This window comes from Natrix helvetica (genome assembly GCF_964273705.1).
Source record: "Natrix helvetica genome assembly, chromosome: 7".
Lineage (NCBI taxonomy): Eukaryota > Metazoa > Chordata > Lepidosauria > Squamata > Natricidae > Natrix > Natrix helvetica.
Window position 1 is genome coordinate 39,875,284 of NC_138558.1, and position 23,571 is coordinate 39,898,854.

General features: G+C 38.8%; 1 long non-coding RNA gene across 1 annotated transcript; it reads right to left on the minus strand.

Annotated features, from left to right (window-relative positions):
• Positions 1-49: 49 nt before the first annotated feature.
• Positions 50-10,472, minus strand: LOC309395696. Its single transcript, XR_014175974.1, has 7 exons — positions 10,444-10,472; positions 9,568-9,648; positions 8,166-8,192; positions 6,421-6,441; positions 1,923-1,961; positions 1,649-1,742; positions 50-219 (listed from the first exon to the last, which is right to left on the minus strand). It is a non-coding gene; the product is annotated as an uncharacterized lncRNA (long non-coding RNA).
• Positions 10,473-23,571: the final 13,099 nt, after the last annotated feature.

Genomic DNA, 23,571 nt, shown 5'->3' on the forward strand with positions numbered 1-23,571 from the left:
TTCAAAAGAACTAGAAAAGTATTAGAAGTTTTAGTTTTATTCATAATTTTGAAAGAGCTGCAACAGGTTTTGAATCACTCATAAGAGCATATTTTCAATAGACTAGCCCAAATATTCATTTAATATCTTGATCCAAACATTGACGTTTTCTTTATTATTATCTGCAGATTGCCAAGCATTGCTTAGGGATGAATTTGAAGATGTCTCTCAAAGTTCACTCTGGAAAGGATGAAAAAAAATAGGCACCAATACCTCTTAGATATCAGCAATTATAAAATATATTGACATTGAAAATGCCTATCAATTTCATACCAGCTTAGAATGGTTATATCCAATGAATCTGTTAAAATTAGCAGCACAATACAGTTGTACTATCATTTGAAACCAGAGGTGGGTTTCAGCAGCCACTACTGGGCATGCCGTGTTTATGCGCTTGATGCACACTTGATGTACGGTGTGCATGCATGCACATTACAATAAAAAATGTTCTGTGCATGCGCAAAACCGAAAAACAAGATGGCAGCGCCTATGGCGCTGGCCGGAGAACCAATTCGGGGGCGTGGTAGGCCTGGGTCGCTGCCAGTTCCAGCAACCCAGGCTGCCAAACCACTAACGGTTCAGCCAAACTGGTCCAAACAGGTAGGAACCCACCACTTTGAAATACAACTACATAGAGACAATTCCATATAATAATAAAAGCGATAAATGTACTACTAATCGCTCAACTCTATTTAGTGATTCTTCAGTACTATGGATAAAACCATACTTTTTCTTCTACCACACTTGAACTCGTGAATTAATTTGCAGGGTCTTGGACAGGCTGCATACATATGGACTTCTGTCCTTCAACAGAAGGGAGCTGTTAGTTGAGAACAACAACTAAGAAGCTTCCCTCGTTGTCGCTTTTCCTTGGGACTTCATTCTGCTTCAATGAAGAATTTCTGCCTAAAGGTAGGATTGATTCTAAAGGTAGGATTGATTCTAAATGATATGGAAACAGAAATAATTCTTTAAACTCTTCCATTAATTTCAATTAGACCAGGGCTGGGTTCAGATCCTGGAAGACATGACCATACAGCTTCTTCTACATGCTAATTATGAACTCAATGCTTTGAAAGATCTTTTGTGGTGAAAATGAAAAGAGTCCAAACGAGGCTAGTAGAAGCACAAGACGACAAAAGAAAGCCCTGGTAGGGCGGGAAAATCCCTCAAGCAACTAAGTGAATGAAGTATGTTCAATAGCCACGTGGCTCAGAGGAGGAGGAGCATCCTGGAAAACAGAATGGGTTGTTGACTGGAATTGGCTTTGCTGTAAGTCAGGGGTGTCCAAACTTGGCAACTTTAAGACTTGTGGATTTCACCTCCCAGAATTCCCCAGCCAGCTCTGCTGGCTGGGGAATTCTGGGAGTTAAAGTCCACAAGTCTTAAAGTTGCCAAGTTTGGACACCCCTGCTGTAAGTAATCAGCTTCTCAGTTCATTCATAGTGAGGAATGACTACTGTATAGCAGTTGAATAGATAGTTCTATTCAGATTATAAGTAGTTTTAACCGCAATTTATCAGGTGGCACTATATGTCTAATAATCAAATTTAAATATATAAATAGCCTTCCTTCCTAATGCACTTAGCATTTCCATTTCTCTTCATACCTTAAGTACTTCTTGGATCTTTCAGCCTTTTTCTTTTGCCTTGTTTCTGTTGTTCCTGCTCTTGCTTCCGTCCCCGATCTTTATTCAGTGTCTTCTACAAGTGAAAGATTTACTCATTTTTTTTAAAGTGGCCATGCAAGAACTTCAGATAATTCATACCTCTCTAATTTATGTAGGTCATGATTCTTTAAAAAAAAAAAAAAATTTTCTTGGGAAGTAAATGGCAAACCGTGCTGGATGACATTAAAGCAATTACTGACATATGATAACTCACCTCTTGTCCTTGGTTTTGCTTACCATCCCCATTTTTGTCCTTAAAAAAAATAGAAAAATAAAATCCATTTGTCTCCCCTTTTTATTTCTCAGGAAAAATATCAACACAAAATTGCTTATTAAGGGTAGGAAATCTGTGGCCTAACCAATCTCCATGAACTGGTCACATGATCCATGTTGTGGTACAGTGACGTGCAGTGATGTTTATGGCTGGTGAGGCTGGTGACATCATCAGGAAGGCGGAGAATGGGACCACGTGTGTTGGAGGTTGAGGCTGCCTCAGCCTCCAGCACACGTGATCCCATTCCCTGCCTTCCTGAGCGTGGTCCACCGGCTCGCACTCCGCAGTCCTCGAAAGTGACTGGGGAACAACGAGAACCTTCCTGCCTCTGCTGGACTTTGCGCAAGTCCAGCAGAGGCAGGAAGGTTCTCGTTGTTCCCCAGTCACTTTCGTGGCTTCGTCATCTGGGAGCGCCGACAACATTTCTGCCTCCGCAGTTCGCGGGCGCAGACGGACGGAGGTAGCCAGAGTGGCGCCGGGGCAGTCCGGCAGACGAGCGACCGAGGATCAGGCTGCCTAATCCTCCATTGCTCGCTCGCTCGCTCTTTCGTCCGCCCGGACCGCCTCGGTGTCGCTCTGGCTACATACGGCCAGCCGCGCCCGGGAGCTGCGGAAGCAGAAATGTTGTCGGCGCTCCCGGATGACGAAGCCACGAAAGTGACTGGGAAACGACAAGAACCTTCCCCCAGTCGCTTTCGTGGCTTCGTCATCTGGGAGCGCTGACAACATTTCTGCCTCCGCAGCTCCCAGGCGCGGCCGGACGGATGTATATAAAATTTATATATATATATAATATAATATAATATAATATAATATAATATAATAATAATATAATATAATATAATATAATATAATATAATATAATATAATATAATATAATATAATTTCATGAAGAGAGGTGAGGCTCTGCCTCCCTTGCCTCCCTTGACCGCACGTCCCTGTTGTGGTATGTTGCTACCTTCCTCTAAGTACTCTAAGATGTCTAAGATGCCTAAGATGTCTGGCGACTAAATAGCTATTTAATAGAGCAAGTCAAGACCTTTAAATATTTGAGGAGTTTCTTCCAAGCTATAGATAATCATAAATCACTATGTCACATTAAACGCACAAAAACCAATGTTTGCTTTATAAACCTTTTACTTGTTCAAAGGAGCTCAGCATGTACCTGCAGTGCTGAAAATCTTCTTAGCTAAGATCTGAGCCCAGTTTCTTTGGGAAGCTGAGTTGGGCCCCTACAAGTCATCCCTTCCTTTGGGAAGAGTTCACTCCATGTTTTTGAGAAGCATCTTTCAAGCACCTTGCTGACTTTCAAATACAGCCCTTTGCCGTGAAGCTGGCCTTCTTAAAATTGAAACTTCAGTTCAACCTGGATTTACATCTTCTCCTACTGCTTAAGGACTCCTCCTGATCAGTTGGTTTGATCCCTTAAATTAGGACCGACAACTTCCAGCAGTGTTCTTGGAGCCAGGTAATGCACACTAAATTGCAGCTATTCATGGGCTATCATCTTGATGGGCTACAAACATGTACTAAATGATCTCAAACAATGGACCATTGATGGGCCACTGTTTGGACCACTGGACAGTGAGCCACTCTCCATTTCCTCCTCCAACCAGCTAGATATCTCAGTTGAGATAGAGCACAGGTGTCAAATGCGTTCGCGTCACGTGACGTATTGTGACATTTTTTGCCTTTGCAGAGCTGGGGTGGGCGTGGCCTGCATATGACTCATCAGGTCCGTGGGCCACCTGTTTGACATCCCTGACTAAAGTAATAATTGAATCGCTTTTATTATTCTCTATTGCCCTCTCTATCCAAGTGCTTGCCAGGAATTGTTATTTGTACTCTTTACTAAATATCCTGATTATTCCCATCCATTTTATCTCAAGAATGTATTGTCAGATCAATCAGATTTTACTTCTTTATCCACAGCCAAGTACTGTTTTGTAGTTTGCACAGCATGCCATAGTAAACTCTAACTCAGGGGTGTCCAAACTTGGCAACTTTAAGACTTGTGGTCTTCAACTCCCAGAATTCCCCAGCCAGCAGAGCTGGCTGGGGAATTCTAGGAGTTGAAGTCCACAAGTCTTAAAGTTGCCAAGTTTGGACACCCCTGCTCTAACTCATAGTAAACTCTAACTCTAGATATTTCAAAACAACTATTTTGTTTGTTTGTTACATTTATTGCCCACCTATCTTATCACAGGTTAACTCTGGGCAGCTTTTTATCTCAATTAACTGTAACGTCTTCATTCTGTTTGCTACTCTATGACTGAATAAAGATTGGATTGCTTGATTGCTGCCTTCTTCTAACTTCAAGGGAATCCATGGTATTGAAAATATTTTCAGTCTTAAATTAAGTTTGCGAAGTATATGTGCTTTAGACCAGGCGTGTGGTTAGACACAGTGGAGCCGCAGAAGGATTGCAAGGCATTTCTGATAACCTTTCGGTCCCTCATATTCTCTACCTAGTGCTTTCCCCTTCACCATTTTCTCCTCTTCTCTGCCTTTCTGCATGGTTTTTATACATTTTTGCCCTTCTACATTCTTCTCCATCTGGTTGTACTCACAGCTCCATTTTTCAGAGTTCCAACCTGCATCTCTTTGTCTTTCTCTTTACAGTACTTTGTTTTTTCCTTCCCCAAACCATAAAGGCTATATCGCTCGCCCTCTACTGGTGGCAAAATAATCTGCACCATTTTAATTATTTTTCTTACAGGGTATTATTGGAGAAGGGACTTTGTATTTGTATATTGAGTAAATAATAAATCTAAAGAGTAAACTGAAAAAGAGGGAAAAAAAGGGAAATGTGACCATCCATTTTGGTTCCTAATCCAACCCACTTTTGGAGTGTGGCTTTTTTTAAAGATTTTTTTTTCTTTAAATATACAACTCAATATGGTGGTGAATATACCATATTTTTTGGAGTATAATGTGGACTCCCCCCCCTTAAAAGAGGGTGAAAATGTGGGTGTATCTTATACACCAGTGATGGCGAACCTATGGCACACGTGCCACAAGTGGCACGCGGAGCCATTTGTCAGGGCACGCGAGGCGCTGCCCTGTCATCTTGCCAGAGTGCATGCGCGCGGTGGCCAGCTGAGTTCACCTTTTTAAAAGCTATTTTTCGCCTTCCCCAGGCTCCAGAGGCTTTATAGGAGCTTGGGGAGGGCGAAAAGAACCTCCCCCCCCCCGTAGGCTTCAGGGACCGTCTGGAGGCTTCCCTGAAGCCTTCAGAGCGCTTAAAACGACCCTCTGAGCAAACCGGAAGTGACCTCCGGGTTGCTCGGAGGGTGGTTTTAAGCGTTCCGAAGGCTTCAGGGACCGTCCGGAGGCTTCCCTGACGTCTTCGGAGCGCTTAAAATGACCCTCTGAGCAAACCGGAAGTCACTTCCGCGTTGCTCGGAGGGTTGTTTTAAGCGTTCCGAAGGCTTCAGGGACCGTCTGGATGGTTCCTGAAGCCTCCGGAGGGCCTCTGGGGGGGCGGGGAGGCTCTTTTCGCCCTCCCCAGGGTCCTATAAAGCCTCTGGAGCCTGGGGAGGGCGAAAAAAGCATGTAAAAATGGGGGGGTCATGCGTTGTGCGTGCATGCGCACTGGAGGGGGTCGCGCATTGCATTATGGGTGCAGCACGCTCGCACACGACCCCCCTGCGCTCCCCCCACTTGTGGCATGCGAGCCAAAAAAGTTTTGCCATCACTGTTATACACCAAATGTAGCCCCACCAACCCGGCGCCCTGCACCCTTTGGCCTCTGCCTCCCAACAATTTACCTCCTTGCAGCAAATGGGAAAAAATGGGGCTTGTTGAGGCATCAATATGCTATGGCAATCCTGCAGCCAGAAACAGCTGATCATCGAGAGGCCTGTGCTGAAATTGAAATTGAAATTGAAACAGGCTGTTTGCTGTTTACTGCAGGGAGGCAAATTGCTGGGAGGCAGAGGCAGATTTCCCCCCGCCTTGTTTTCCTCCCAAAAGGTAGGTATGTCTTATATTCAGAGCGTCTTATACTTCCAAAAATATGGTAACTATACTCCTTCCTCCTCCTATTTTCCTCACAATAACAACCCTGTGAAAAGGGCTGAGAGTGACTGACCCAAAGTTACCCAGCAGGTTTTTAAAGCCCAGGTTGACTAGAACTAGACTGGAACTCACACAGTCCTGGTTTCTAGGCCAAAACCTTAAACCAATACACCAAACTGGCTATATGTTTTGTGGGGTATTGTACAGCTTTGTGGGGCAACAGAATAGCATGTGCATCTCTTGGACAACGGAAAATAATCAGCTTGGTTTCAGGCTGCTGATTATGGAAGAATTTGGTGGCTCTTCTATTAAGTCAACTGTGGAAAAAAAGATATTTTGAAGCAGTCTAAGCCTAATACTGGTTTGGGAGGCTAGATATTTTATGGTAATAATTGCAGGAAATACTACTACTACTTACAAATTTGCTGCCGTTTTCACCCTGAAAAAAAAAGAATGAAAAGTTAGTATTTTATTCAGCATTTCCCTCTAAAAGGAATCTAGACCAGAAGTTAAATACTTTAGGATCACAACAATAAATACTAATTATGTTTAAAAGACTAATTGGTATTTAAACTACTACTAAAATGTTTTGTATAAATTTATACACACTACAGCCATCTCTGCAATTGTTAGATGCAGCACAATTTGAAATAGGCAGATAACAAAAAAAGCCATTATTAGATTTGTTTGTGGTCTAGTAATTTAGCTGAGATGCATATGGATAAGGATCTGAATGACTGAATTTCATTATATGAAAAGGTAGTTCTTTGCTGAGATCCTTTATTTTCATAGTAAAACCTACTTTTCAACTACCCAATTCCACTGTATTTAGCAGATCTGATTTCTAATCTGTCTAACACTGGAGTTATCTAAGCAATTTGTAAATCCAAGACTAAAGAGAATAAATAGAATGAAACAATGCAACACTGAAAATAAAAGAATACAGCAAGAAATGCCCTAGGAAGAATAGTAAATAAAATAAATTATATATAAGCCTCTGTAATACAGTGGCCACCTACTATTTCCTCTTAGGCATTTTAGGTTTTGATCTTATAGATTTTGAAATATCAGAGAGGGTGCCAGGAGTGCTTTCTGGCTAGAGCATCCTGTATGCACAAAGCTTTACAAAGATATTAAAGCCCGCTTTCATTCAGGAATATTTAGAGAAGAAATACAACATTTAGGGAAGTTCTCAAAAAGATTTATATGGACGGAGACACTCCTTTGGAATCTATATTCTGAAAGTACTTGTGCAACACCCATCCATCAGATGGAGTATATGCTGCCAAGATCTTATTCACCAGTAAGAATAGGGAGGTGATTTTCCACAGCAAATCAGTGTTGACTGTGTTCTCTCATTCTGTTCTGTTTCAGTGAATTCTCAGTCCTACAGAATACAGTCCTGGAAAGTATAAGGAGCTGCTGATTGAAGGATTGATCCTGCCAATCTACAGGATTAAAAATGCTCTATAGATAGCAGCCTTTTTCAGTAGCAAGGTTATTTTTTTTTAGCAGAAACTCACATTTTTCTTTTTATCTTTTTCTTCATAGCCCTGTAGAAGAAGAATATTCTGAATGTCTTATTCTGAGAACAATATAACACAGTATAAAGTCTAAAGAACCAAATCAGGCTCTTGATTGAGCTACGAGCTTGGCAATTTGGTTGCAAACGCTTCATTACCATTCGAGGAGACTTCTTCAGTGTCTTTTGAATTATGCTTGTCAGACAACTCAAAATTTCTTGACGATGTCTCCTCGAATGGTGACAAAAGGTTTGCGGTCAAATTGCTCAAAGCTCAAACCAACAACCTAACTACAAACCCGAGCTACTAATATTCAAACACATTTGAACCAATATCAATCAGGATGTTTATGATCTTATCAAATTTAGCAACATTGCATTCCAAGCTACTTAATGTTATCTGGAAACTTTCCTATTCTCTCTGCAGCCAAAATCAATGTAAATTCGTCCCGCTTGCTCCAACCTTCTATGAAACTGGATTAATTGAAAATGATTACTGTATTTTTATTTCTTTTAATTAAAAATCAGATAAATTTAGGCATATGGAGAGTAGCTAAATGATATCTCAGACCCACTCTTTGTTATGCAATATTAAAGCAACGTTGTGGCATAAACACTTGAAAACAAAGAAAATCACTTACTAGACCAAAGTTCACATTTATTCCTGCCTGAAAGAAGGGAAAAGTGGGTTATTTTATCTGTTTTATAAACAGAATTGCATGAAAACCCAAAATGAATGGAAATATTTACAAGCTCGGTGATTTATTATCCAATGTAAGATAGTAGCTATTAACTTCCTTCTTCCTGGGGAATTCTCATACAACTGAAATAGAAGTTCCAGAATTATACTTCTCTAGCCTGCTCAATAAGATAATCAAGAGCTTTTATTGTTCTCCTCAGTTTCAGCTGGAAGCAGCTTGATTCTCATGCGTGCTTCCTTAATGAAACTGAAGATCAGCCAATTATAATTTTAAAATTACAAGTTTTCACACAGTTTTCATTTAGTATCAAACTAGCAAGGTAACATGAATAATGGAAGTATGTGACACAGTATCTGGCAATAGCTGGCACATTCAGAGTAGATAATTAGAGTGGAAGAGATATCGCAACACCCATCAGAGAAGAAGGAACAAGCATTCAGAGTTACCAGGCTCTGAAGCAGTGGGGAAAAAATCTTTCCATTCTTCCTTTCTTCATTCATAGCTACTGGGCTTGGAGAATATAATTTGGATAAACAACTGTAGATATCTATACATCCGTAGACAGCTGACAATAAGAGATTAAAACAATTGTAACAATTTCTCTTGGGCTTGGAACTGAGATGAATTTGTTTGTTTGTTTGTTTGTTTGTTTGTTTGTTTGTTTGTTTGGATTTATATGCTGCCCTTCTCCAAAAGGACTCAGGGCGGCGTACAACATTAAAAAACACACATCCCAAAAGTTAAAATGTGTCTGACTGGAAAGCTAATACACATTAAGAAATGTCTTCTGGTTGTTCTTCCCAGGTGGATGCCTGCACCAGGCAAGGATGGTGGTAATTATCACTATGTAATGTGCAGATCTCCATGCAGATCTCTCTGAAAATAGTTAATAAAGAAAAGTCTTCTTTTCTTTCTTTCCTTTCTGACTATTCATTTTTGAGCAAACACACAGACTGCCCTATGTAATGAAGTATCTTTTTAATAAATCTACACAGTAAAGACTCAAAGGTGAATCCACACAGAATTACTTAATCTTGATATACATTTTCTCTTACCGATAACAAGGTGTCCCTTGGTCATTCAAGAAAGCATGGAGATATATAGATGTTACATGAGATATATAGCTCTCCAGATATACTCTGGAGATATAAATAAAGCTGCCATAAGGATCACAAATCCAATTGCCTGCCAGCTGTTCTTTAGGATATCAGACAAAACTCTTTAGACTTGAGATCTGAGATTCTTCTGCTGGAATTGTAAAAGATTATGCTGCTAATATCTGAAATATTTTATTCATATATTATGTATCAGAGAGTTATGAATCATCCAAAAACAAACTCACCACAAACATAAGTTTCAAACAAATGCTGCCCTCTTTGGGTTGAAGATTTGAAGTTTTGCAATCTTGACCTACTTTTACAATCTACAATAGGAGAAAAAAAAATAACCGAGATGAATAAAAATACTGTATATTTCAAATTTCGCTTTGAGTTTGATTACTACACACATGGGTGCATCTTAACAGAAATTAAGGGCTTCTAGATTTCAAGAGGACAATTCAAATGCTCACAATGCTAACAATTCATACCACCATAGTAGGAACAGGTTGCTTTGGAGCTACCAAATTTGAAATAAAGCTCATGAAAGTTAATTATCATGTTTTGATATGCATTATGCAGCTAAACTAGTTTATTTCAATTTATTTTCTATATACATTTCTCCAATATATTTATCCCCAAATAAAAATCATTTTACAAATTGTACTGTATTACAATTTATTTATTTACAGTAAGAAGGACTCACCAGGACTCAAACTCATTTATTACAGGAACCATGGCTTATTGATTAAACATAATAACATAGCATCACACAACAAGCCAAGCTAAAACCTAACAACCACATTCTACCTTAGTGGTTAATGTATGCTTCCTTTAAAGCAACTTCACAAAGGAAAGCAGCATCTTTCCAACACTCCTGCCATGGTACCGATGCTACTTTCAGTGAGGCAGGGCAGCTGATTAAGCTCTACCTTAGCTGTTCATCAAGACAGCGTTTGCCCATCATTTCATTGCATCAAAACAGAGAATCCAGCCATTTAAGCAAAGCATCTTATTAAGGTAGTTGCTTGTGATTTACACATCTTTAATGTGCTTGATTGAAATAGGGAGTATAATACACACAGGTGCACCCATGGAAAGATAGCAAAAGGATTTCTTACCGCTTTTCTAAGTTTATCTTGCTCTTTCTAAAAGAATAAAATTAAGAGAGGAAAATGATTGTTTTAGGATTAAAAATAACGATAAAGAAAACTGCAGAATTTGAAGCTCAGCAAAAAGGACACAAAATGCTGGTGCAAAATAATAAATGTGGTACCATAATAAGGTTCTTTCCGGAATTGCTTCCTATTTTGTTGCCAGACTATGCTCAAATAATCTAGACAACCACTCTGAAGAACACTGTCAAAAAATTTAAAGCCTGAAGTGTCAAACAGTATGATAACATTTATCCACATTTCCATTTTAGGTCACTTGCCTCAGTTTTTAATGGAACTGCTTCAGAATCCTCCAGTGTCAGAAGACAAAATAAGAGAATACCAGCCAGAAAGTGCACCTTCATAGTGTCCAGATTTTAGTATTTCCACAGCAGGTTTTGGGGATCAAGAATGTCCTATAAAATCACCCAGTTCTGAATTTCTTACTTATACCCACCACGGCGTTGAAAAGGCTGTTACCTACTCTTTTCTATTGAGGCTCCTTACTGATGCCTCATTGCTTGTGAATGTCTCTGTCTACATTCTTTTCCTTATCAGTCTTGGCATACATAGCATCTTATGCAATATCTTTTAGAAGAATTCTAGTGGAGCCTGCTGTCTACAGCTTTATCTAAGATCATTGATTTCACCTGTAAAAATAGCTGCTCCCCGAAGTCTACAAATACATTGTATGAGAGTACTAATGATCGTTCAAGTGTAGAATGTGACTGAGGATGGAATGAAAGTTTTTGCATTTCGCCAATGGCCACACCTCTTGCTACCTGGTAACTTTGCCACAAGTTGCCAATCATGACAGTTCCTGACTCCCCTATGTTATCATGCACTGAAGGCCAATAGAAATACAGAAATAACAGAGGTATTATGATGATGTCATGAAACTCATTCCAGGCCCTTTTCCTTACACAAAATATTCCCTGAAAGAATCAGAATGACTCGTTTATAAGGTCAAAGTACCTTATACTTCACTGCATAGAATGGCCTCCTCAGAGAAGATTTGAAATCCTTCTGAAGTCCCAATGTTACTATACATCTAATACTTAGGAACAACTCATTCTAAAAGAATTACTAATACTAACAGGCATTTAAAAAACAAGTTCTGAAACAGATATAGAAAGAGACAAGGAAGAATATTTCATTTCCCTGACATGACAAATAGTCAAAATATGAATAATCTGGTAAATTAGCCAGGTATTGTGGGTCCAGAAGGTCATTTAAGGGGCTTCATGAGTCATCATGTGATTAATGTGAAATCACATCATGTGAAATCAGGAAATTTCTTAACAAAAAGTATTTCCCACTCTTGCAAGATTTGTGAGATGAGACTTGTAGCGAATTCTGTATGAAGATAGCATCTAGTCTTCTTTCAATAAATTCTTTTAAAATCTTGACCTATTTACTAGATTGTTGTCCTGCTATATTTGTGGCTAAAACATCCAGCACATATGTATACCAATAATATGTTAAAAAAGAAACCATTCAACTTTAAAAAATGAGAGACATAAAATAAAAGAAGATCTGAAAAGATAATTTTTATTTGTGCTATTTTATTCATACATAAATCATTTTCTCCTTGTTAAGATTCAAGTGGCTCACCTTTGTGGTTGGTTGCAAAGTTTCATTGTCACATGGCCATGTTTATGCCTTTTTTTGTCAGTTTCCAGTCTTTTTTTTGCCAGTTTCCAGCAAAAATGCCTATAAGAAAACAAGGATTTGCTTAACAAACATGGTATTCACTTAATGACCACATCATTCATTTAATGATCACAATATTTATTTAATGACCAGACAATGTCATAAAATCAAGTCTGGTTATGTGGAAGCCTTATCTTATGGCCATTATGACTTATGACAGAAATTCTGGGCTCCATTATGATCCTAAGGACTACATATATTCTATAACCATTGAAACTGACTAGATTACTTGGAAAAACAAGAAATAATGGAATGTGCTCAGTATAAAATCCTGAGCATCAGATTAACTCTTTTTGGCATTGAGGGAAACTTATACTGGCTGCGCCTTGCAGGATCTTTCAAGACATTGGCAATCATAGCTGCAGTATTTGAAAATTTGAATCGGCATTCCAATGAAAAGGATGGGGGAACTGTACAAATATGTGGAAGATTGCAAATTGGCCATTGGCCACTTCTGTGTATTATTCACTGCATCATTCAATAGATATTATCACTGAGGTGAGAGAGTCAACCTATTCTCCAAAGTACCATACCTGAAGGCAGGACAAGTACTGTAGTAATGGATGGAGATCCAACCTAGAATTAGGGGGAAAAATTCCTGTCAGTGAAAACAATTAATGGAATGGCTTACCACTGGAACTTGTGGGTGTTCAGTTTCTGGAGGTTTTTAAGAAGAGATTGAACAACCATTTGTTCAGAATGGTATAGGATCTCCTGCTTAAGCAGAGGTTGGACTACAAGACCTCTAAAGTCCCTTTCAACTCTGTTACTCTGTAATTCTGTAAATCCCTCTAAAGTGCTGATAAGCTCCTGATCCTGTTCGCAAAAAACAATGAATGCATCCTTGCACGAATCCGACCAGATCATCTTCCTTCTCTTTTTGCTTTTTGGAGGAAAATAAAAATATATTTGGTTATGTCTTTTCTAGCCGGTTTTGCTTAGCAGTTTGAGAACTTTGACATTGTATTTGTGTTTATATATATATATATGTATGTATGTATGTATGTATGTATGTATGTATGTATGTATGTGTGTATGTATATATATATATATATATATATATATATATATATATATATATATATATATATATATATATATATATATATATATATATATATATATATATATATAATTAAGCACATTTTTGTTATTACTACTGAGAAAAACTGTAATAAATTTCCTTTTATAATTATGAGCCATCTGGAAAATCATAGGGTTGAATATAAGCTTATCAGTCCAACTGCTTGCTCAGTTTAGGATCCATTCGAGTGTTTCCAACTGTTGTCCATTTAGCCCTTCTAGTCACTGGAAAATGGATTTGACTATCTTCTGTTTAATCTTTTTGTTATGTTCCTCGACTTACGACTGAGTCTACCCTGCCTGACAGCCAGCAACAGCCAAGCCGCGCCTGATTGGCTAAGACGCGGCTTGGCTGAGCGCGGGCTGTTTCTCCCTTCCTATTGGTCTCCCTGCTTGACAACTCCGTATAAATAGCTGTCAAGCAGGGAAGCGAGCGCTTCTCTCCTGTATTACTGTGTTTGCCTGTTGCAATAAATTCCTGAAGTTTACCTCAGCTGTGTCCAGCCTTGTTCGTCTCCCACTACATAATACTGGCGACGCCGTGGCCATCGGCCGATCCCCAATTCCACCAGGGGGTTGCTTTTCCTGACACCGCCTGCCGGCCACCAACTAGACCGCTAGCAAAGGAGAATGTATCAGTGATATGGCTGCCTTTTCCACTGGCTAATGGTCATATAATCAGGAAGTTCCTCTTGATTTTAGCTCTTGTTTAACTTGTAATCATGAAAGACACTCAGATTCCTTTCCCTTGTGTTAGTGTCAAATTCTACCCCTTAGATGCTTAGTTTAGGCAAGGAAAGCTAAATATCAATGAGAATTAAGTGTCAATGAAAAAAAAAAACAATGATAAAAGAGAGAAACAATTATCTGATTAGGGTTTAGAGCCAGTAGTGGGATTCAATTTTTTTTGCTACCGGTTCGTGGGCATGGCTTGGTGGGCGTGGCATGGCTTGGTGGGCATGGCAGGGGAAAGTTACTATAAAATCTCCATTCCCTCCCCCTTCAAGGGAAGGTTACTTCAAAATCCCCATTTCCTCCCAATCAGCTGGGTCTCGGGAGGAAGAAAATAGATGGAGGCAGGGCCAGTCAGAGGTGGTATTTACCAGTTCTCCGAACTACTCAAAATTTCCACTACCAGTTCTCCAGAACTAGTCAGAACCTCATGAATACCACCTCTGGTTAGAGTAAAAAGTTTGTTAGTTCGTAACTAGCGAGAGTAAATAGGAAGAGCTAATTTGTCTAAACAGCATTTTTTTCCAGTATTAATTGAAAAATGCAGATCAATTAGAGGACAACTCCTGTCTTTCCAGTTTTGTGTCACTGCAAACTTTAGAATTTTGGTTGGAACACGGGACACCAGTATGTATATGTATTACAGCAATTGTATATGTTCATCACATTATTAATTTACAGCAAATTGTTATTTTGCACCTATTTATTTATTAACCTTACCATTATAAATTTGATTAAAATTAAAACTAAGCATGTACAGTAATTATTTTCTATAGCAAATACAATTTTACTTCATGAACCACAAGAGGGAGCTAAACTTATTACAAAAAGTTGAGGAAGCACATTACCACTTATGGGGAAGAACTGGAAAATTTCTTTTTTAAATGTGCTTCCATCCACAGTATGCATAATAGTTAGAGAAGTGGAATTTAATATTCCTTACAAATGAAACCAATGACAAATATTACAGAAAAGATGTAATTTCTTGCAAACTTTAATTGAGTAAACATAAGAATCCTGCTAGGTCAGGATAACAGCCTATTTTATCCATTTATTATAGAAGGCAATTTCAGTTTCAAGAAAAGATTTTTTACTGATAAGTAACAAAATCTACTCGGTGTATTTGGTTTGCCTGGCTTTTCCCGAAATCTCATCTTTGGCATTTTTATTGTTGTTGTTGTTGGCTGCATAATCAGCAAAATATTTAAATTGTGTTTGACATTTTTATCCACCTATTGAATCCTTCCCAAGGGTCTGGAGTAGGCAGATATTGTGGTAAGAAGGTATTAAAGGTCTCATGACAGGAGGTAAGTTGGTCCAAGCAAAGCTGCCTTTTGCCATTGACTGAATGTGATTTTTATCAAAGCCAATAGTTCCAGATGTCATGTGATTGCATCCAAGCACTTATTACTATCGGTACTATTTGGAAATCTTTTACTTTTTTAAACCAAGTTCTACTTCTATTTGCAGATCTTTGTAGTTTTTTCTTTTATATTCTGCTGTCTCATTATTATTACTATATTTGCTATCCCTGAGTACTTGCTCTCAGACTTAAATAGTCTCTTGGAAATATATGTACCTTATATTTATTAGAAGAAATTGTGTATATAAATAGCACCCAGAGTTGCTCCAAAAATAACCTGGGTGGCACATACATGTTTAATAAATTAAAAAAATACATACAAAGGTGTTCAGAGACAGGCAATAACATTACGGTGATAATGGGTGGGAGGAAATAGTGCTGCTAGACAGGGTCTTGGTGTGTTCTTGGCCTGGGTGCTTGGTCATTGGCTCCCTTCTGTAGCTTAGGCTTTTGAATGTTGTTACTAATACTAAGAAGCCCTGTTGTAATAAGGTTCTCCTACTGCATGATCTGCTAATTGATGAGAGGTTTGACTTGGCATGTGCCCATTCAAGGTTTTAGCCGCAAATCTAAGACAAAACAAGTTAGCTATTGTCATCTTGAAATCATGAAATTGTTTATGTTGTGTCTTGTAAAAACCAAAACAGGATCTATTTCCCACATGAGAAGCGATTTATAATTAATTCCAAAGTCTTATTAGTTGAAATTGAAGCTGAATACTTTATTATAAAAGTTTCCAATTTCATCTGGATTTAGTCTATTCATAACTTTTAAGATCAAAATCGTGTTTAACATTTTGTTATTTATTTCAGAGTGATGAAATCTTTAAGCTTAAGTTTAATTTTCTTTTAGTTCAGGATTGAAGTCCCAAAGGTGCTTTTTCAAAGGTGCTTCAAAAAGCACCTTTGGGGTTTCTGGGAGGGCAGCAGAATTAGAATTAATACAGTTGTGGAAGCGGAGGCTTTCATTAAAAAACATAATGCTCTCCTAGACGAAACAGGGGATAGTACACAAGATATGAAGGAGGGAGGGGCCGAGGCTGTGCCAGAAGACAGTGGGGAGGAGTCAACACTGAGAAGACTCAGGTCACAAAAATGAATTGAAACATTATTGCAATTGTTGTTATAATGTAATTTTTGGAAGTGATACAAAAAATGATTGCATATACTGATGATTTAATGTGAAACCAAAACTGCCAATGTTTATTCAAATGTTGATTTCTCTTTGTAAAAGTTGCGAGATTTGGGGGGATTCCCTTCCCCCGCATGATGTAGCTGTCAAAATTTTCTATACCCTTTCTTTTACTTTTTTTCCTTTAAAAAATTTGTAAAAACCAATAAAAAATTTAAAAAAAAAAAGCACCTTTGGGACAACCATGACCTGGATGACTGAGAATCTCTACAAACTTTCAGGATTGAAGGCAAAGTCATGTTCTCAAACTTGTCGTTCCAAAGGTCTCTAATAACACGATCAATCTTAAAATAAGATTTTAAAGTAAGATTTTGAAAGTAAGAGCTGTGAATTTAAACGTTTCTGCCATGATTACGACCAAGATTGCTGATTCCAATGTCTCCTAGAACTCAGACCCACAGAAAACTGCTGTTCTGTAGTCTCTTATGAAGAGCAGCCATACAGAGCACACATGGGTAATCTCCCATTCTGTCTTTATCTGGGGAGGTTCCATGGGTCTCGGCCACAGTTGTCAGCTCTACTTTTGCAGGCCCATCTTCAGTTCACCATACCTCCCATGGAAGACAAATTAGTGATTGTCATCCGAAGATTCTGGTGGCTGTTATAGATGCTGCCACACAATTCCTGAATATGAAACTATGTTGGTATCTATTTATTTGTTTTGTTTGTCAAACATGTACAAGATAACTATAGATATGAACATAAACATAAACAAAGGAAGTAAATACAGATAATTGGGGACAGTAAGACAGGGACGGTAGGCACGCTAGTGCACTTATTCACGCCCCCTTTACGGACCTCTTAAGAATGGGGTTAGGTCCACGGTAGACAGTTTGAGGTTGAAGCTCAAATGGTAGACAGTTTGTGGTTGATATGTTGGGCTCTAAGGATTAGTTGGGATTGCTGTTACCGTAACAACCCTTCTGCATTACAGGTTCCTGCTTTAGCTGCTCAAAGATTTGGCCAAGTTGGCAATGAGGTTCAACAGACCTATGGAATTTAACTGTTTTAAAAGTTTTTCATAATGTTGATTGGGCTGAAATAGATTAACATGGCCAATCCTCTGAGAGCTAAATTATTCATCATTTTATTAGTAGCATCTGTATTTGCTACTTTCTTCTTTGTTTGTTAGAACAAGGGCTTGTATTACCCAGTATATGTATATGTTAAGAAGAATAAGTTACTTAAAATTCTAAGCCAAATTCTGAATTTGATCCCATTCAGTTTGGTTTGGTTTGGTTTGGTTTGGTTTATTTGGATTCATATGCCGCCCTTCTCCAAAAGGACTCAGGGCGGTGTACAACATTAAAAAACACACATTCCAAAAGTTAAAAAAGATTAAATCGATATCCAAAGAACAAACTGAATTAAAAAAAAACACAATACATTTAAAATAAGTTAAAATTAATAGGCCAGGCCGGCTTGCTGGAAAAGCCAACTTTTTAGGGCGCGTCGGAAGGACCGGAGGTCCAGGATTATGCAAAGCTCCGGGGGCAGCTTACTCCAGAGGGAAGGCGCCCCCACAGAGAAGGCTCTCCCCCTGGGGGTCACCAGCCGACACTGCCTGGCCGACGGCACCCTGAGGAGGCCAAATCTGTGGGATCGTACTGGACGGTGGGAGGCTACTGGTGGCAGTAGGTGGTCAGTTTGATTGTGTCAAACCATTTTATGTGACAAATTATGTAATTTTCAGACCCTGAAAGAAAGCCTGATCTCTGATCTTTGGAATGTCGTTTCATTTTTGTGGTGCAATTTTTATTTTTTATACACTTAACTATCACTGATTAGTTGATTAGATGTCTCTGTTGGTTAATAATTTATTCCATAGTGCCTTAAGAAAGTAGTAATTGGGTTATATGAAATATTTCATCTGAAAATTATTATTGCGTAATCAAGGATATGAGATCACTATCTCAACGAATGACCATTTTAGAATGGTGTGAACCTTAAACAAAACTTATCTAAGAGTAGATAAGGACAGTAACACATTTCAAAATAATCTGATTTTGCAGTTCTTGCTGGATTGCTACAAATTGCTACAGATTAAAAATGCCAATGTTGCAATGTTGCAAGTCGTTTCTTTATGACTCTTCATAGAACCTAAAACTATCTGTAGCATTATTTTAGAGAAAGTAAGCCTCTAAGAACACTGGACAATTTCCCCCCAAAAAAGTTTTGCTGTTGGAAAAACTTTTGCCGATTATAACAGACCACTTTAAACTGAACACACATATAATTTCAGAATGCCTATATCACCTAGGAATTTTGAGAAATATGAAATAAACTTTTAATGACTATTATGTATTTAGTTGCATAATGTTTCTGACATGCTGCATGAATTCCAAAGAGATAAAACTGTTTTGCATATGATTTTCATTTGTATTCACTGTTTGATGCACCTTGCTGCAGTGTCAACGATAATCAGCCAGCACTGATGGATTCCAGTTGCCATGATTTACAAACCTCCCAGCATTAACTGGACTAACCCACCACTGCCACTACTGGAGTATATATATAGGTGATTTTAATAGACACCATATTGATTGGGGATAAACAACAATAACAAGAATGGGGAAATATTAGCAAACTGGATAGAGCAGAATGAGCTTCACCTAGCTTAATGATGCCAAATATTTGAAAACCTTCTGTTTTGCAAAGTGCTAAAATGAAACAAACCAAGATCTTACCATAGGCAACTTTAAAAATCCACTACACAAGGGAAGTCCTCCTGGGATTTCTGAATACCCAACACAGACCAGTCATACCTACTCTGGGACTACAATTATCTCTCATAAGATCAACCCAGATACCAAGGTGGAAAAGCAAACTGGGAACAATACACTAAGATGTGGATTCCAACATACGGTGGAGTCCTCCTTTAGTACAAAAAAACTACCCCTGATTTGTGAGTCTCATTGGCTTGGAAACTTTCTTCAGTCATGATCTCGAGCTATTAGGCCTCTCTTATCTGTGAACTGAGGCCTGCACGAAATCCACGGCAAAGGGCTTTCCAAATGTAGAGGCCTTCCCTACATTTGCAGAGCCTTTTGCCGTGGATCTGGTACAGGCTTCCATTCAGGTTTAGGTTTAGGTTTATTGGACTTATATGCCGCCCTTCTCCCAAAGGACTCAGGGCGGCGTACAACATAAAAACACATATTACAAAAGTTAAAAGAAAGATTAAATAGAATATCCAAAAAACCCAATAGACATTTACAATGAGATTTAGAAATTAAATTAAAATTAACAATTAAAATTAATAATTTATTTTATTCAGGCCAGGCCGGCTTGCTGGAAAAGGCAACTTTTTAGGGCGCGCCGGAAGGACCGGAGGTCAGGAATTATGCGAAGCTCCGGGGGCAGCTCATTCCAAAAGAAGAGAACAGAGGCCTAAAGTACTTTGGTGCAAGATCACATGAGATTAATAGCACGAGATCTCATGCTATTAATCTTGCGTGATCTCACACTACAGTACTTTAGGCCTCTGTTCTCTGCAAATGCACCAAAGCAGGTAAAGAACCAATGGCTCACTAGATTGTCACCAGGTGAGTCTCCAAAGGCTCAGGACCTATGGAGACCCAGCTGGGAGGGAATAGGCAGGGTGAATGTTGCAGTGCCTCTGCGGTCGTTTGTGTAAATCATGGGTAGTCAACCTTTTTATACCTACCGCCCACTTTTGTATCTCTGTTAGTAGTAAAATTTTCTAACTGCCCACCAGTTCCACAGTAATGGTGATTTACAAAGTAGGGAAGTAACTTTACTTTATAAAATTTATAAAGCAGAGTTGCAGCAAACCCCTACCGCCCACCATGAAAGCTGGAACGCCGACTAGTGGGCGGTAGGGACCAGGTTGACTACCACTGGTGTAAATGATTGTTGTGGTGCTGCAACATTCGTAACTTTGGGACTACGTCATGTGTACTTGGGGGGGGGGGAGGAAGATTATGTTGTAACTTTGAATGGTTGCTAAGTGAACTGTCAATTTGAGGATTACCTGTTTAGAAAATTCACTTCTTTCTTTGCCATTCCCAGAAGATGAGTTGGAGAGAGCTGTAAAAAGCCAAAATAAGGAAAGATACTTGGCTTGATGGGATGTTCCCAAAGTTTATTAAATATTTATCACCATATTCTATAAAGTGAATCTTTAGTAAGACCGCTTTATAAATCCTTAGTAAGACTACATCTGCTATACTGCATCTAGCTTTGGTCACCACATTATAAAAATATGTTGAGACTTTGGAAAAAGTACAAAGAAGAGATACTAAGATGATTAAGGGCCTGGAGACAAAAACATATGAAGAATAATTGCAGAAATTGGGTATGGCCAGTCTAGTGAAAAGAAGGATTAGGGATGACATTATAGCAGTGGTAGGTTGCAACTGGTATGGCTTAGACGGGGCTGGTGGCATCCTCATGGATGCGCGTGTGCCTCTGCGATGCTCCAGCTGCTCCACGGAGCGTTGTGCAGTTGCTATGCGCCTGTGTGGAAGCCTTTAAACACCGGTAAGGAGCTTGAGCGGGCAGGTGGGACTCCGAAGCACCATACCAGAACAGTATCCGGTGCTCTGGGCTGGCTCCGGTACGCCTGTACCGGGGCGTATTGCCTGCAACCCACCACTGCATTATAGCAGTATTCCAGTATTTGCGGGGCTGCCACAAAGAAGAGGAATTCAACTTATTTTCTAAAGCACCAGAAGGCAGGACAAGAAACAATGGATCAAAACTAATCAAGGAGAGAAGCAACCTGGAATTAAGGAGAAGCTTTCTAACAGTGATGACAATTAACCCAGTGGAACAGTTTGCCTTCAGAAGTTGTAGGTGCTTCATCACTTGAGGTTTTTAAGAAAAGACTGAATAACCACCAATCTGAAATGATATAGGGTCTCCTGCTTAAAAAGGGGATTGGACTAGAAGACCTCCAAGACCTCCCTTCCAGATCTTTTCTGTTTGATTAAGATAGCTACAATAATTTTATACAGATGTTTTGAACAATGGAAAAATCAGTGCAAGATATCCCAAACCCTTGCCATCCTAACACCCCCCCACACACACACACAAAACCCCACATGATCCAGCAAGGTACTGCCCTATAGTTCTGTTGAGCATTTGCTATGAAGTTCTTGAATGATTACTTTATATCAGAATATACCATGTTGATAGGATTGTGCCTTTTTTCCAGGTTGGTTTCTGCCTCTTTGCCAGAGAAGATGCTGCAAAACAAGTTCTGGCTCTTATTTCATTTATCAAAGCTGATTTCCAAAAAGGACTAAACACTTCTGTGGCTGTTGTTGATTTGACTGTAGCAGGTTGTGGCTTGATGTTTGATGCTCAAGTTGAAGAAAATATTCTGTGTCTTAAAATAACAAGCCTTCTAGAAAAACACATTAAAATACTGATGCTTTAAAATCAATGTAGGAGGTACCACTGGTAATTCTTTTGCATTAAGAATGTCTTACCACAGGGATCAGTTCTAGTCCCACTCCTCTTTAATCTATATTCTAGTGATTTACCAGAAATCAACTCTGAAATTTTTTGCTATGCTGATGATATGCAATAGCTATCCAAATCAAAGATTTTGAGGAAGGAAAGAGGAAGTAAAATTGTACGCACGGTTGTTGTTTAATGACTGAGTTGCCAGCCCCAATTATGGTTACTAAATGAAGTCTACATTTACTACAGGACACGATTTGCTACTACCATCTATTTTACCCACATTCTAAATCATTTTTAGAATTTAAATATCACTAAATTTAAAGATTTGAAGAGTTAAAGCATGCTGACTGAGGTATTCTGAATGTTGAAGATCCACAAATCTTAAACAGGCCAAGATTGGAGACCACTGAATTATTGCTTCCCTTTCATTCTATTGCTTGCATATTATTCTCCAGGAGACTTTCTTAGTTCTCTAGAACACTTCCAAGTAAATGGAAGAATTTTTGTTTGCTTGAGCCAGTCATAAAATTATCTGCTGATATAATGCACAATTGCAAAATCATTACAAATTATTGATACTCTCTCCAGGGGTGACATTGACAGTTCTGGCCATGAGACTAGCTGTGTCAAGAAACTTTGTAGAAAAAATGCTCATCATTTTATCATGATCCCCAAACTGTTTATCTAACAGAGTTGATTGCTACATAATGAAGACGTTATCTTATCTGTGATAATGTAGGTTGTGAATTGTAACTGAAAGGTACCTAAGTCCAGTCAGATAATTTGAACAGACATCTGAACATCCGAGGGCCATAAATTTATGTAGCCTAAATATAGTCACCAGACTTCATTTTAGATTTGTGGAATAATTTTAAATTTGCAGCAGTAACAGCAGGAAATTAATAGGAACTAGAGCCTCTGTTCTCACTCCTCCAACTATTGGAATCTGTGGAAACGATAGAAGCCAATCTGTTTCTGTAGAGCCCGATCAATTACAAACTAATGAAGCCACATAAATCCACACAGAAAGAATGTGTTTGAGGTAAGCATGAACATACACAGCTAGTGCAAATTCTGTGTTTGGAATTTCAGTTTTATGAACTCCCGTACTATATGCAGCCTCAACAATAGATGCAACATCTGAAAATGGCAAGTGGATAGGAAATCCGGAGATCTGCAAGAAGGGAAAGAATGAGAAGGGTTATCTATGACACCACTTCTATCATACCTGTCAAACTTGCGGCCTCACATTGCCGTCATGTGAAGTTTCAGGATGCTTTCCCCATGTTTTTCCCATTTGCGGAGCTGGGGTGGGCATGGCCTGCGGGCCGCCAGTTTGACACCCCTGATCTCCATAGATATGGTTGTTTGCATTTCTTAGATTTCTAACTCTTAAAATTCTTGAAGTATGATTCTTCAAACATGATGCTCAGAGATTCCACTGCTGTTTAAATTAAAATATTAGATAGGACATCTATAAAGTAGGATTATTATGTAGTTATTGTGAAGTCAGTCTTCTATTAAGGAGCGAGGTGAGGGGCGCTTATGAACACATCTCTGTGCAAAGAGTATATTGTTTC